Source organism: Mixophyes fleayi, chromosome 4 (assembly GCF_038048845.1).
Source record: "Mixophyes fleayi isolate aMixFle1 chromosome 4, aMixFle1.hap1, whole genome shotgun sequence".
In the NCBI taxonomy this organism is placed as follows: domain Eukaryota; kingdom Metazoa; phylum Chordata; class Amphibia; order Anura; family Limnodynastidae; genus Mixophyes; species Mixophyes fleayi.
Genome location: NC_134405.1, coordinates 140,854,508 through 140,868,296, shown reverse-complemented (window position 1 = coordinate 140,868,296; position 13,789 = coordinate 140,854,508).

The following is a 13,789-nucleotide window of genomic DNA, read 5'->3' as shown; positions in this document are numbered from 1 at the left end:
TATTGGTGATAATATAGAGGCATTGTGGGTGGAAATATCCAGCGGAGGAAAAAGTTCAGAGAAGTTGCTGATAGAGATATGCTATAAACCGCCAGATATTAATATGATTGTGGAAGCCGAACTTCTACAGCAAATTGAAAAGGCTACACAACGAGGTCAAGTTTTAATTATGGGGGATTTTAATTATTCGGACATTGATTGGAGTACTGAGACCTGCGGTACAGCTAGGGGAAATAGGTTTCTGAGCATGCTAAAAGACAATTACATGTCCCAATTAGTAAAGGAACAAACTAGGAACTGGACTATAATGGACCCAGTAATAACAAATAATGTAGACGTAATATCAAATATTCAAGTAAGGGAGCACTTGGGAAACAGTGATCATAACACAGTCTCTTTTGAAATTAGTTTCTAGAAGCAATGGTATAAGGGAAAACTAGGACTTTAAACTTTAGAAAGGCAAATTTTAATATGCAAAAGGAGTCTATAAAGAGCATAGACTGGGACATAGTTTTTGAAAGAAAATATACGGAAGAAAAGTGGGCTGTCTTTAAAATGTTGTTGAAAACATACACATACAAGTTCATTCCTATGGGAAATGAATGTAAAAGAATTAAACCTAAACCAATGTTGCTAAATAAAAAAGTAAGGGAATAAATGCAAAGTAAGAAGCGTGCATTTAAATTGTTTAAATCTGAAGGGTCTGAGGAGTCCCTCTGTAGGTTACAAGGAATGTAATAAAACATGCAAAAAGGAAATTAGATAAGCTAAATTAGAAAATGAAAAACAAGTTGCAAAAATAAGACAAACCCCGCAAAAAAATTTAAGTATATAAATGGCAAAAGGATTAAAAAAGACATTATAGGACCTCTAAGAAGTGAGATGGTTGAATTGATAAATGATACTAAGAAAAAAGCAGAGGTATTAAACATTTTCATTTTTTCAGCATTTACTAGAGAGGAACAAAGGGTAGGAATAATACATAAAAACCAAAATGAAACCGTACCATTAATTAATACTTGGCTGACAAAGGAAGAAGTCCAAAGACAACTGAAAAATATTAAGATAAATAAAGTCCAGATGGCATACACCCACCCAAGGGTTCTTATGGAGATTAACTCAGAAATAGCTAGACCGCTATTCTTACATTTCATAAAACCAGGGACTTGTAAGCCTGACATCAATAGTGGGGAAACTACCGAAAGGTATATTAAGGGATAGTATTCAGGATTACTTGGTGCGTAATAAGATTATTAGTGGGAATCAGGATGGATTTGTGAGGGACAGCTCATGTCAAACTAATCTAGTGAACTTAGACCAGGGCAGCACAGTAGATGTGGTCTACTTAGATTTTGCAAAGGCCTTTGATACAGTGCCACACAAGAGGTTGGTTTACAAAATAAGGGAACTGGGTCTAGGAAACAATATTTGTATTTGTATCGAAAACTGGTTAGAGAATAGGAAACAGAGTTGTGATAAATGGAACATTTTCAAATGGGTCAAAAGTTTTAAGTGAAGTACCTCAAGGTTCCGTGCTGGGGCTACTCCTTTATAATATATTTTAATATATTTATTAATGACCTTGGTGATGGTTTAGAGCAGGGGTCAGGGAACTTTTTTTTACCTTTTACCCCCAAATATATTTAGATACGCCGACGTTACCCCCTTGATTTGAATGGAAGAAAATCATATATTATTAATTATTGAAATTCAAAATTTTATTGAATCTATTCAAAATTTCTTTGAAAGCTTCAACTTCAAAACTTCAGGTTTTGAAGAAATGATGTTGCTTCATTTTTGATATGAGAGCATCAATATTGGGGCATTTTGATTTCAGAGCAATTTGGATACAGTCTTCAGCGTCCAGTCGATTTCTCTGTTTTGTTTTTATGTTCATTAGAGTGGAAAATCCTTGTTAGCAAAGGTAGGTTGTTGAAAAAGGCAGCAACGTTTTGACTGCCTCTGCATGTGCAATTTTGAATGCCTTTGCAGCTGTTGACATCTCAAAATGTGACAGATCTGCTTTGTTTTCAAATGCAATACGTGCTTCATTATTGCATCGAAGCTTAGGAAGTGTCTCTGCCAACCCTTGAGGCTCTTCTAGTACAACAGCAATTTCACATTTAAAGGGGTCTACAATCCAACTGACAGCATGTAAATCGGCAGTATTACCCCCAGGAATTTCATTTTTACCCCATTTGGGGTAATTTACCCCTGTTCCCTGACCACTGGTTTAGAGAGTAAAGTTTCCATTTTTGCAGATGACACTAAACTCTGTAAAGTAATAAAATCAGAGCAAGATGTAGCTTCTCTACAGAGGGACTCAAATAAACTGGAGGATTAGGCGGCCAAACGGAATATGAGGTTTAACATAGATAAATGTAAGGTTATGCCTTTAGGGATCAAAAACAAGCACACAATCTATAAATTGTTTTCTTTACATGTGTAAAAATCGTGACGGCAGTATCATGTGGTTTGATATGCAGTTTTGCCTTTAAAAGTTCTCATGGTTATAAAACCAACAAAAAATATGCATTTTTGCAAAAACGCACTTTAGTAAACCTCCTCCATAATCTCTGTTGGTGACAAAATGCAGACTCCAGATTTCGCTCAGCAAGTAGTCCAGCTCAAGAAGGTTCAAATTGTACCAGCATGGGAGGCAGATGCCCCTTTTCAACAGGCCCAACCCACCCATGGTTAATGTATAATTCTATAAACAGGAGTAGAAAAATGAGGGCTGGCATTTTATACTGTCACATATGGCCAAAAACTATACAGTTGTAAAACCAAAGAACAGGTCATATAAAAGTGGACCTGTGAAGATGCTAGCTATTGCTGACACTATATTGACTTACAAATTGGGCCTGGATAACAGGAATATGATACACTACACAGTGTAGAAGGGACCGTTCATTACTGCTAATACAATGCAAATAAGAATAAGCCAAACAAAGCAGTATGTTCAGATATTTTTGTAACTGTTATGACACCAAACAGCTGTATGTCAGGAGGAGAATTACCACAAAAGCTGGTATCTATATTACACAGGCTTTATTCCAAAATAAGCCAAGACACAAACAATTAATTACAATGACAACATACTTTTCTTTGCATAACTCACCAGCTGATTCTTTAAGCAGATGTTTGAAAGGTTATTAAGAAGTCATATTTTCTGTCACACTCCTTGACTTATTTTTAGAGATAATGAGAATTGTATAATTTTATATAATCTTGTTTATAATGAACTCATTGGAAATTGGAGAAAGAAAAAGAAAGCATTTCTTGCAAAAGACATTATTTGTGTACTAATTAATCATTAAAGTAAATCAGATGCAATGGAACATAGACATTCAGCAAAAGAAACAATTGGCCATCCAAGCCTTCCTCGTTTGTAAAAAAATAAAAAATAAAAATTCTAGCTTTATATTTCCAAGATAGCTCATGCCTGCTCAAAACACATTTGGATTTGACAGCATTCTGAAGTAGCCAAATGAGACAGACCTGAATGTGTGCAGAGGGGCTAATAAAAATCCTTCCATTTACTAGGTTTGTATGAAAGGCGAAAAGTGCTGTTGATATAAGGCAATAGACTGAATTTGTCAATCCATGACTAAAAGTGTATGACATATGACATGTACTTAACACCCACCTAGTGAGCCACTCAAGATTTGTAAATTTGAAGAGTATGATTTCAAAACTGGATTTGGGTATATATATATATATATATATATATATATATATATATATATATATATATATATATATATATATATATATATATATATATATATATATTGTGGCAAGAGCCCGCTACTGCAGAAGCACACGCGTACAACTTCTTAGAACCTTTTTATGGTTCTTTATTGTCAGGATGGTAATAATGTTTTGACACCGTATACTTGCACAGCAATTATGGAGACCCTCAACGCTTACTATACATAGTCCAGCTCTCTGTCCAGATCAGCCAGCTAGCCCAGCGTTGATCTCCCTGAACAATGAAACAAGCAGGGTTTTATACCTGACACTCCTCCCACAGGCCTAGCTTGATGGACAGGTGACACACCCACCTTCTCTTTAAAAGGAAACGCCCATCCCTGGCTCTGTTTAGACTATCAGACCCACCCTGTCTGTTTGCTGAGAGGAAGCAGCTTTTAAATCATGTAAGTAAACCAATTTTAAGCTACACATGTTTTTACCTGGTTTAATCTCCACCTAGGTACATAACTGTGCCAATGTTTTACTCTACTTCCCTGCTTTGTCTGCATATTGCCAGCTAAATGCCTCCTTTTGTTACATATCCTTCCCCCTAGCTTCTCCAAGTAGGGGGACGCGGACTTCGCGAGGAGCGCATATTTTCGTGACAACGCATCTGCATTTTTGTGTAGAATCCCAGGCCTATGTTCTACTGAGAACTTGAAAGGTTGTAGTGCCAAGAACCAGCGGGTTACCTTGGCATTTACCTCCCGGTTGTTCTGCATCCATCTTAATGGTGCATGGTCTGTTATTAGGGTGAACTCTCTGCCTAGGAGATAATAGCGCAGAGCTTCTGTAGCCCATGTTATGGCGAGATATTCTTTCTCCCCAGTGGCATATTTTTGTTCCCTTGGAAGCAACTTACAGGACAGGATTTTCTACTCCATTCTTCTCCTGTGACAAGACTGCACCTAAGCCAACACCAGAAGCATCAGTTTGGAGGAAGAATCTCCGGGTAAAATCTGGTGCTTGTAGAACTGGAGAGGAACAAAGAGCTAACCGAAGATCAGACCAGGCGGTTTCTGCAGAGTCAGACCAGGTTAATCTATCTGGACAACTTTTTTTTAACATGTCCGTAAGTGGAGCAGCTCTAGTGGTGAAGTGGCTTACAAACCGCCTGTGGTAACCTACTAAGCCTAAAAAGGTTCTTAACTGTGACTTTTTCTCTGGTCTTGTCCAATTTTTGACTGCCTCCGCTTTGTCTAGCTGGGGTTTTACATGCCCTCGACCAACAATGTACCCCAAATATTTGGCTTCTCTCATGGCTATGGCACATTTCTCTGGGTTAGCTGTTAACCCTGCGGACCGTAATGAAGCTAAGACCGCCTCAACTTTGGCTAAATGTGATCCCCAGTCTGGGGTATAAATCACTATATCGTCCAAGTAAGCAGCTGCATAAGCTGTGTGAGGTCGTAGCAATTTATTCATAGCCCTTTGGAAGGTGGCAAGTGCCCCATGCAACCCAAAGGGTAGGACTTTATATTGATAGAGACCATCAGAGGTGGAAAATGCAGTCTTTGGCTTGGCCGTGGAAGCCAGGGGAACTTGCCAATAACCCTTTGTTAGATCAAGGGTTGTTAAATAATTGCTACCAGCAAGATTTTCCACTAGTTCATCCACACGTGGCATCGGATAGGCATCAAACTGCGACATACTGTTTAGGCGCCTAAAGTCATTGCAGAACCTAATTGTCCCATTGGGTTTCGGGACAAGCACAATGGGACTATTCCATTCACTAGTGGACGCTTCAATTACATCTAACTGGAGCATCTTCTCGACCTCCTTTCTCACGTCCACCCGTCTGGCTTCTGGAATACGATATGGCTTCTGCTTGACAATGACTCCTGGAGCAGTGACAATGTCGTGTTCGATTAAGGTAGTGCGCCCAGGAATGGAAGAGAAGACATCCCTGTTCCGGCGAATCATTTCTTCAGTCTGTTGTCTCTGCTGAATGGACAAGGCTGGCTCTATGGGCACTTCAGACTTTTCAATGACAGTACTCACTACCTGAGGAGAGGTTTCCTCATCATGCCAGGGCTTAAGGAGGTTCTCATGATATATTTGCTCCTCCCTTCTCCTAACTGGTGGACTCTGTAATTGATAGGACCGACAGCCTCTAGAACTTCATATGGACCCTGCCAATGGGCGAAAAGTTTGCTTTCCTGGGTAGGAACCAGGACTAGGACCTTGTCCCCAGGCTTGAAAGATCGAACAACAGCACTTTTGTCATAACTTTTCTTCTGTCGTTCCTGAGCCTCTTTTACATGTTGCTGCACAACGGGCCCTATCTTTCCTAGCCTCTCATACATTTGGGACACAAATTGTACCAAATTTGGCTCCCTGGGATCTTGCTGCTCCCACCCTTCTTTTAACATATCCAAGATACCCCTGGGCTGTCTCCCAAACAATAACTCAAAGGGACTAAACCCTGTTGAAGCTTGAGGTACCTCACGGATGGCAAACATCAAATAGGGAATAAGAGTGTCCCAATCTTTTCTCTCTTGAGCCACTGCTTTCCTGAGCATATGCTTTAATGTGCGGTTAAAGCGTTCCACCAAGCCATCTGTTTGTGGATGGTATACAGAGGTGTGAAGCGCCGTAACCGCTAGCAACTGGCACACGTCCTTCATCAGTTTAGACATGAAAGGAGTACCCTGATCTGTGAGAATTTCTTTGGGTATTCCCAAGCGTGTAAACATCAATACAAGTTCTTTAGCTATGATGCTGGACTTTGTGTTTCGTAGAGGAATTGCCTCTGGATACCTGGTTGCATAGTCAAGCACCACTAGTATATATTGGTGCCCACGTGTGGATTTTTCCAGGGGCCCCACAAGGTCCATAGCTATCCATTCAAAGGGAACTTGTACTATTGGTATTGGAATGAGAGGAGCCCTGTACATGGGTTTGGGACAAGTTCTCTGACAAATGGGACAGGACCGGCAATACTTTTTCACTGCCATGTGTACACTGGGCCAGTAAAACCTAAGCAGAACTCGTTCCCATGTTTTATCCTCCCCTAGGTGTCCCCCACAGACATGTGTATGTGCTGCTTTTAACACTAGGGTTACATGGACCTGAGGAACCATTAATTGTTCCGCGGCAGACGCTTCTTTGACAGCGTTGCGGCTGCTGTATAGTACAGTGCCAATATGGTGGGCACTTAGTTAGCGGAGGGGGGGGGTGTTTCTGGAGACCCAGAAACCCCTCCTGCGTGCGCCACTGTCACTCCAAAAATGTCACATTGTCCACACAAAAGACACCTACAACTGTACATAGTCACCAAGGTTGTACCTGGAAATTACTGCACCCTATGGGAACATTTTATGTCTGCCATTCCAAGATCAGTTTCACCCTCTATCTCCAAAGTCACTCACCCACCTACCAACATCTGCTCCATTGTGAGAACACTACACAACACCGCAATACACCAATTACTTATTTAGTGATGTAGGTGCCCTAACCACTCATAGATTAATTTTATCCTCATTAGGTGATTGATATCCTGGGTTCTTCTGGGTTACCTGTTTCAGTGGAGCCAGTAGTATTACACCCACAGTATTGGCTGTATATACAACCTTGAGAATAACTAACTACAATCCCTAATTTGTACTATAATACCCAAGGCAGTCTTGCTATTTCTTTCAGGGCCCAAAAGACAGTTTTGTGAGCCTCTGAAATGGTGTTGACTTTGCAAAACAGTTTGTGTTCCAGGTGCACATATGCACTTAAATGTGACCTATAGCATCTGTTTATTTTTCATTCCCCTTATTAGACTGTAAGCTCCTTGGAGCAGTGACCTCTTACTTCTATGTTTTCAACTGCCTGGAAAAGCACTTGTATTTATTTCCCTGTGTTGTATATTACTCCCTGTACTGTACTCTTGGTAGCTTTTTTTTGAAAGGACTGTGTACCAATTGGCGCTACATAAAGTTACCCCTAAACAAGTGAGAACTAGAAGAAGCAAGATAGGGAAGGCGCATAGACAACTGTAATGTGGATCCAAAAAGGGACAAAATTGTGAAGTAAGTTGAATTAAATCTGTTCCACCAAAACCAAAAATAGAATTCCAAAGATTCTATCCTACGAATGTTAAATTAGGCTTATGAGAATTACTTTGAAACTTAAACATCAAAGATTCACCACTTTAAAAAAATCCTGTCTCTTTTTTTTTATATAAATCTCCACAGAGCACAGGCTGACCCCAAACACAGAGAATTTATCAAGCTTTAATTTAGAATAGAAAATAATTTATACAGGTAGTAAAAACCCTTAAATGTATCAAATTGGATATCAAGCTTATCATATTAACATATACTGCAGAAATTTCCTTAGGTGAAATGAGAGCAGAAGGGAATTTAAAGAGGTGCAAAACTTACATACCGAGATCACTAGTCCTGCAAGAAGAGTTTCAATATTTTACTAGGACTAAATACTATGAGGTATTTGAGATGCCTCTTAGTTTGTTGAAGGAGGTCAATCAATGATTATACAAATTTATGCGAGTTATAAGAAGGTCCAACCAAACATGCTCAAAAGCAATACAACTAATATAAACAATATACCATGTAATGTTATTTTAAAGTAGAAAATTTGCTCATTTAAAATTACACATGGAAACTTGTGTAAAGTATGCATTAGAGGAAGTTTTGATAGAAACTGTTTTTATTGCACAACCTGTTGGATGCGAGGAAAACAAACCACATTTCCTCCCCTGACCTTTCTCCCTCTTTTCTATACCATGTCTCCAACTGGATGCCCAATGCTTCCTCGAACATAACATGTCTAAATCCAATAGAATATAGAAAAATGATTATATACAACGCCTCATGAATTGCAGCAAAAAAGTAACCTACAAAAAACCGTACAGAGGTTTTAAATAATTGTAACAGAAAATAGAGAGAAGGAAACTTTTTGCGCTATCCGTTCCCACTCTAACATACAATAAGGAACCAATATCTTCTTTTTAGGTAATGTTGATTGCCATATAAAACGTAAAAAATCACAACTTCAGGATATCCAATCCCCGCAATTAGAAATAGACTTACAATTAGTATAAGCCCGTGTTCCCGTAGCAGGTACTTGTAACGAGGAGACCTGATCTTGTCCGCCCGCTTTTCACATATGGTAACAATCAGAGTACTTCAGCAATCTCCCACATGTCTCGGACACCACATTAAAAGAAAAATAAAGACACCTAGTGTACTACGTTTTAAAATTTAATACAAATACAACAGGGGATGTGGTTACCCGTACCGGATAATTGAAAGAAAAGCGCATGGATAGTTAATGATGTTCCGGAGCTCCTAACCACAGCATTTTCCGACAATGGTGCAAGATCACGAGAGAGGGTTCCCAGTCCGTCTGTTGTCCACTTCACTAACACGTTTCAACTGTAATCAGTTTATGAACAGAGGAAGCCTTGGGAACAGGTCCTGGGTCAGGGTCTGGAAATCAGGAAATAACCAACCCACAAGGAACTGGTAAGTGATTTGAATAACCTGGCTATTTTTCTTTTAATGTGGTGTCCGAGAGATGTGGGAGATTGCTGAAGTACTCTGATTGTTACCATATGTGAAAAGCGGTGCGGACAAGATCAGGTCTCCTCGTTACAAGTACCTGCTATGGGAACACGGGCTTATACTAATTGTAAGTCTATTTCTAATTGCGGGGATTGTATATCCTGAAGTTGTGACGTTTTTACGTTTTATATGGCAATCAACATTACCTAAAAAGAAGATATTGGTCCCTTATTGTATGTCTAAATCCAAGCCCACTATCATTCCCCCGGGTAATGTCACCAACCCTGCCTCACAGTCAACATAGCGTCACCCTGGACTCCGCGCTCAGCTTCACATTGGCTCTCTCTCATTAGGGAAACAATTAAAATCCTGGTCCCCACACTCTTCATTTCCTGCCTTGACTACCGTAAGCTTCTCATTTCAGTTCAAGCTGATCACCCTCACTTAAAATGCCCTCATCCACGCCCCCCCCCCCCCCCCCCCTCATACATAGCTGACAATGTCATGAGTTATGCCCTGCTCAATCATTATGCTCTGCCTCTCATCACCTGCAAATAAGCAGATTTTGTGTAATCATGGATCCGAGGAGGATCTTGCAGTTTTCGCTAACAGCTCTATAGCTAAAGATTGTCAGCGACTTTTCCTCCATGATTTAAAATGGCAAGTTATTACATGCAAAACCCGAGACGTTGGGTTGGAAAACTCCAGGTTTTGCAATTAATAAACTTGCCATTTTAAATCATGGAGGAAGAATAGCAAAAAGTCATCAATTTTGAAAAACCCATCCTTGATAAGTAAACCCCTAAGTGTATGTTGAGGAATGTTGATATTGGGTACTTCATCACCTCCAACAATCAGATTGTGCCCTCTCCAGTCCACAATCTTCTGATAGGAAGAAATGGTTGTCATATATTATACTTGAAAATCTAACCACTGCACATTCAGATATTCCTCTGGCCTACTTTGAAACCAGCTCCAAATTGTCATATAAACACACTTACACAAGACTTGACCTACCCCCATGTATCCACTAAAAATAACAAGACCTGGATCGATGACCTTACACCATTGGGTGAACAACCAGTGTTCAAATCCGATTCTTTGTTACTGTTCTTATATACTGAGCATTTATTACTTCTTTATAAAGTTTGCTTCAATAATATAACTGCAGTATTTTCAAAATAATACAACTAGCTGGGAGTTTTACCAAGCTAATATTCTTGCGGTCCTTGATTTATTCTATGGAGCTTCAATAGATCATATTATGGAAAAAAATATTAATAAATATTTAATGTTAACACTGAAAAATGCTTTATTCTGAAGCATTACAGATATGGCAAGATTGACAATCAGTTTTTGCTATATCTCTACCTGTGTACATAATGTCAGATTGGTAGTAAAACCACAATGCCAGAAAAAGACTTGCGCAAATATTTTGAAGTGAGTTAATATAGTATATATACTGGAGAGCAGGGCTGATTAGAGAGGAGTCATGTGGGCCAGGCCTTTAATGGAGAACACTTAAGACTTGAGTACCTGAGGAAGCACTCGAGCAGTCAATGCGGTTTGCTACTGCGATACAGAAAAGCATGCTAGTGTATCATTTAGGGTGAGAATACCTTGAGGCGCACTATGTATATCTGAGGATTGAATTATCCTTGACTCACAGAAATTGCTTTCAGTTGTTTTTTTTTTTTACAGTAAATTTAAGACAATTACTGCCCAGTAGGATCATATTATTGTCACAGTGTAAAACATATAGGCTTCCATAGCTTGCAGCAAATGAGCCTTCTCTACTTCACTAATCAACGCTTGATGTATTTGTCCATCTCTGTTTATGGCTATATCATCAGAAGAAATTTATCAACTGTTCTATGTACCATCCTGCTGATACCAGAAACACAATAAATATTACCTGCACATGACAGGCAGAGATTGATTTTTAACAGCCTATAATATAATAAGTGTTGGGATCAGAGGTAGAATTCGGTAGATGAAATAGCTTGGCTTGGACTCAGAGGAGCAGTAAGCACTCATCCTAGATATTGATATTTCTAGAAGGTGAATGCCCTTACTTGTCAAGACCATCTTGTGACAGAGAGTGTTAACTGAAAATCACAGGGATGTTGCAGGGAATATATAGATATACACAGTAATAAAAATTACAACTCCAAAATCAGCAGGCAATCAGCAACATTGCCACTTCCCTTCAACATTTTGACCACAGGGAAAGTGTTGACCATCTTATGAGCCTACTGAATGCACTGCAGTGAGCAGGATGCCAAAATGTATGGTACAAAAGGCATTCTGTGTCCTAATCAGATAAGAAGTATTTAACTGGCTAACTACCTAGATACTATTATTATCATCTTTGATTTGTAAGGCGCCACAGTGCTCCGCAGCACCCAACAGTAGGGAAAACAGAACATACAATGTGGACAAATAAATACAGATATGAAACAAAGGGCAGACAGGGCCCTGCTTATGATCGAGCTTACACTCTGATAATATGTTACTGATATAGCAATAAGATCCAGCAGGTGTAGTAGAGCAACCAAAATACAGAATTTGAAGTGCATTGATGGGGCATGTATATAAACGCACAACTTGAGTCATAATCCATATTTACCCTTTTATTATAATACTGATAAAACTCAATCTCTTTTCTCACTTTCCTCCCTTATCTGTTGCATTTGTCTCTGGTCTGCCTCCTTTGCCTTTTCTTCACCCCCAATTTATCATTTGCCTGTCCTTAACTAACGTGTCACTCGTGTCTTATCTGCTCCTCTTGTCTTGATGCATACCAATCAATGTGATAAAAACATTAACACACACAAAATGATAATGCCACAATATCCCCTCAATCTCATGATTAATGATAATGTTATTTGTTTTATGTCACGTTTGCTCTTTTGCACACTAAATTTCATCTGTAGTCGTTTATTTGTAGACAAACAAATATGGCCAAATTACAATATCATCATCATTTATTTATATCAGTGTCGGCCACAATTAATATGGTGAAAATTGAAGAAGAAAATCTGGTGATTGGGGGGCAGCTTAGCATATTTATCTTTACTCCGTAAAAATTTATGTTGCTACCATGGGCCCCAAAACAAGAAACAGAAGAGGTAATAATATCAGATTCAATAGCTCCATATACTGCAGCTTAAGCTGTCTGGAAGGGAAGTAGATTAGACAAGTGATGAACATGTAACTCATCCATACGTGTGGGAGTATACATGCACTGTACATCTTATTCCCAGGATACAATAAGTCAGATGGGAGCAAGGAAACCGCTCATGTAGCATCAATTAGAAATGGTCCTATAGCATCCAGATTTATAACTGCAAAATACTAACTGATGTATCTATTTCTTTACTTCTGTATTTGACATATAGAATAGTATTTGTCCTCTGTGATATCGCCCCTAGCTCCCATTAAGAGGTTTCATAACAATATGCAGCCAGACGGAGGCGAGATCTCGGAGACATATACCTTTCTGCGACAGGCAGAGGTGAAGTGGGGATCTGAGAAAGAGGAAAGCGGAGTATAAGGGATACATTTCTGAGAGATGGGGAGTACTGTAGACAGGGAAAAAAGAGACCCATTGTAAAACCAAACAGCATTAAATTCAGAAAAAGAAGTATAAAGACAGGATAAGAAAAGGAGTCTTCAAGAGACACAAAATAAGACACAGATAAAACTCTATAAATCATACCCTAACTAACCAAAGTAAAGAAAGGTGTGAAACGAAAAAGAAGCCAGTATAGACAAACTAGATCAACAGAAGAGGAGGAAATGGAGAAAAGAAGGACAGATGAAAAACAACTGAAGAGAGAAGGACTACTAGTTACCTCAGCAAATAGGAGTAATAATAGAAAGTAGCCAAAGGATGACAATTATGGGTTGATTAGGGAGTGAGAAGTAATAAAGATGACAAGCTATTGTAAGCTTTAGATAGGAAATCTTAGTCAGGAAAATATAATATAATATAATATCTATAATATAAAAGCCTAGCGGCGTGTGTTAGTCTGTGTGTGTGAAAAAAAAACAAAAGCTGTAGCGCCACCTGCTGGGCGGAGTTATACACTGACATACTAAATTCTTAGCATTATCTAATATATAAAAGTAAAAGCCTAGCGGCGTGTGTGTGTGTGTGTATGGAAAAAAATATTTTCTCAGAAAGGGCTCATGCAATTGACCTGAAATTTGGTATACTGATATTTGACAAAAAAATTAGAATAGTGAAGTCAGTTAACTTCCATCAACCCCCCTTACCCCGTGGGAGGGGTAGTAAAGGCTAAATTTACGAGTTGAGGGGTCAAACTCATTTTCGTGAGGTAATTGCACCTCATGAACACACATTAAAAAGGGCGCTTACGCCAGAAAGTAATGCTCTTCCCTGAGGAGGCCTGGGGCTAGGCCCAATTGCATGACAAGAACCTTTTTAAGACCTTAAGTAGCTTGATTTGACTAGAATGCATGAGTATCATGCACGGGTTAACTTTTATATA